This window comes from Callorhinchus milii, unplaced genomic scaffold (assembly GCF_018977255.1).
Source record: "Callorhinchus milii isolate IMCB2004 unplaced genomic scaffold, IMCB_Cmil_1.0 Scaffold16, whole genome shotgun sequence".
Taxonomy (NCBI): domain Eukaryota; kingdom Metazoa; phylum Chordata; class Chondrichthyes; order Chimaeriformes; family Callorhinchidae; genus Callorhinchus; species Callorhinchus milii.
The window spans coordinates 1,094,875-1,098,459 of record NW_024704757.1 but is presented as its reverse complement, the minus strand read 5'-3'; positions in this window follow the sequence as shown (position 1 = coordinate 1,098,459).

The following is a 3,585-nucleotide window of genomic DNA, read 5'->3' as shown; positions in this document are numbered from 1 at the left end:
CATTTCAGCAGTGTCTCCTTGGAGCTGAACTGGCTCCAAGGTGACATGCTTGCCAACGGAATCTTGAATTCGAGCCAGGGTATCGGTAGTCTGATTCTCTAACGCACTGCTGATGACAGCACTGGCTCATCGGCAGGATTTGGAAGAGCAGACCAGTCACTGGGGGCAGGAAATCTTCACACTCAGCTCCTGTTAACCCTGCAAGCCAAAGCTCTAAGTAAGGTGGTCCTAGCTGGACAAGCAGCGAGAAAGCTTGCCAGATGGTGCTATCAATGACAAAGACAACGTTAGCTGTTTAGACTCACCAGTACCTCTACGCGGACTCTGGGGTCTCATTCCAACCTGCACCTAATACTTCCCGGAATTAGGTAAGCAGGATCCATCCCTGAGGGACTATGCATTCTATTCCAACAGTCTCTCTGAAACTTCTATGTGTAGGTGGAATACATGGAAATCTCAGTTTGGTTTGGATAAGATGCACTGTAAAGTGTAGTGACTTTGTATTTTGAAGGCAAAACACAGCAGCCAATTTGTTGCCAGCATCATCCCATAAACAGCTATAAAGTGAATAAATAATTTTATCTGGGGGAATACTGTATTGGCCAGGACACCAGGAGATTACGCAATTGCTGTGCGCATTTGACTGCCGCGTTTCTTCCATAAATATACAGTAAATTCACTTTACAGTATATTCTGTGAAACGCTTTGAGATGTTTAGAAGACGTGAAAAGTGATTTTTTATTTATTTTAAAAGCCCTTCTCTTTTTGAGAAGTGCCTTGGGATATTTAACATCGACCTAAATAGGCAGATGGGACTTCGATTTAAACTATGATCTGAAGATTGTTGGTATTGGGAGTGCAGTCTAGACTAGTTCAAAATCCCAATGTGAGGCCACAACCTTCGGATTCAGAGACAAGGGTGTTACCAACTGAGCCAGGCTGGTTGAGGAAAATGCATGGGAATTGTAGGAAACTAATTTTGACCCACAATGTCATATACTATCAATTATTGAGTAGTAGAATTTTCCTCAAAAATTGTAAATATTAAAATGTATATTTTTATTTTACTCAACATACACAGTTGATAATTTCACTATCCACAGCAACAATATTTCACGTACCTGAAAAATCAACAACAACTTGCATTTGTATGGTACCCTTCATGTGGGGTAGCGTCTTAGAGCACTTAAAAACAATTATTTTTATGTAAAATTACTACTGACAAATGAGACCAATGATAATTCAGACAAATTTTGTTCACATACTTATCTTTAAAAATCTTAATCCCAGTTTAAAAATTAACTTATGAGTACATTAAAAGAAGCAGGTATTCTGTTTTATCGACAATGAACAATTCTGTTTTGTCGGGATCTATCTGAAATAAGTGAAAATGCCTTGCCCTTTTAAGTGCATCAGAAACAATTTACCAGAAACAGTTTACAAGAAAGAGCTGACTTAAATAGCAATGTCATATTATATCATTAGAGATAAGAATTTATTGTTTGGGTATTGACACTGGTTTTCTGAAGTGCTCTTATGAAAATCAATGAGGCTCAGTACTGAGAAACATAAATCAGCATTTACTGAACAAATTTGTAATAAAACCCTTTCCAGATCTAGCTGTGAAGTACACTTGTAAAAGTTTATGTGATACAGCCTTAGAACATGCAAGTGTTACCCGAAAAACACTTTATTCCATGTATAAAAGTCCTGAATCTCAGTGGTCAGAGCACAAACGAGACCTGGGTTTGACTCCCAGCAGGGCAAAACCTTGGGCAAATTTCCTTAACTCCACAAGTCTGATTATAATCTCTCAAGAAAAAAAATAATAATCCACGGTTGTTTGTGGGACACTGCTGTGCGCAATTGGTTGCCGCATTTCACCCACAAATATACAGTCAATTCACTTTACAGTATATTCTGGGAAACGCTTTGAGACGATGTCTAATAGACGTGAAAAGCGCTAACTCAAAGGCAAGGTTTTTATTATGATCTGAATATAGGAAGAGAGGAGTACAGGTATTTCCAAGTTGCTGATAACTAGGGAGTAAATGTTGAAAAAGACAACAGAAGATTGCAACAAAAGATATTTCTCATTGCAAGTTAGTGTAACTATAATAGGCTGAGTTTATCACACCAAAGTTTGAGGCAATACACTCAACAACAACAACTTCCATTTACAGTAAACTCCTGATAACTCAGCACTCATGGGAAAAGGGCTCAATGACGCGTTATCAAGAGTGGTGAGACAATTAAGCATACATACAATGCATAAATAAATGCAGCAGGGATATTGACAGCATGATGTCATAAGTGTTGTGTCAGTCCGGTACAGTGTTGTGTCACTCTCGCCTCTGAGTCAGAAGGTTATGGGTTCAAACTCCACCTTGGGTCTTGGAATCACATAGTCTAAGCTAACACTCCAATGCAGTGCTGGGGATGTGTGGCATTGTCGGATGTGTCATCCTTAATGTGACATTAAATTGGGGTCCCATCTGCCTGTTCAGGTGGATGTTAAAGATCCCATGGCACTATTCAAAAAGATAAAGGAGTCTTGGCCAACAATCCCCCAAAATAAAATTGGTCACCAATTTTGGCTGTTTGTGGGACACTGCTGTGTGCAACTGGCTCCCTTGTTTCGCCCACAAGATATAGTTAATACATTTTGCAGTATATCCTGTGAAGCATTTTTACACGTCTCAGCTACGTGATCAGTGCTTTATCAATGCAAGGATTGTTACATGATTATTATTAGTGACAAGTTAAGCCAAGGTCGAGTTATCAGGAGTTTACTGTATATAGCACCCTACATACAGAGCTAGTGGCGGCTACCAAGGACTGGGTGGTGGAAGTGTGGAGTTTGGTATAGGTGAGGATATCGTCAGTGGAGTTTTGAATCAGTTGTACTTTGTGAATGATAAGTGCTGGAGAGTGCATTAGAGAAACTGAGGTGAGAGGTAATGAAATTGGGAATGACAGACACAATACTGTTGGATGTGAATACATTCTGAATGGGAAAGCACCATCAGGAGCAGACGAGCAAAGGATCAATGTGCAGATGCAGATAACAATAAATAAAGCTAATAATGCTTGGCTTTACAATGAAGGCTCTGGAATTTAAAAGCAAGGAATTGGTGCTCCTTTATCAAGGGCTAGTCAAGCTTAATTTGGAGTATGCATTTAGTTTTGGGCACTGAAATTTAAGGAAGATACATTCAGAGGTCATTTGGTTATAATTCAGTAGATTTATACTTGGAACTAAAATCTTATGTACGATGATAATAATAATCCTTGCATTTAATGTATCACGTCTTTGAGACTTCTCAAAGCGCTTCACAGAATATACTCTGTATGATGAGAGGTTGAGTAGATTTGGCATTATTCCTTAAGAGCTTGGGAAACTTCCCATACTCACCCTGTTCTGTTTTCTCACTATGGCACAGGCACACAATCGAAGTAGAATTATTCATCGCTCAAATCGTTTCTCCATTTACTAGGTCCGTCACCTTCATAACTTTTCAAAACAAACTCAGAAGCAGAATGCCATGCCATTTATCTTTGGTTTACCACATCCTTCCTACTTTC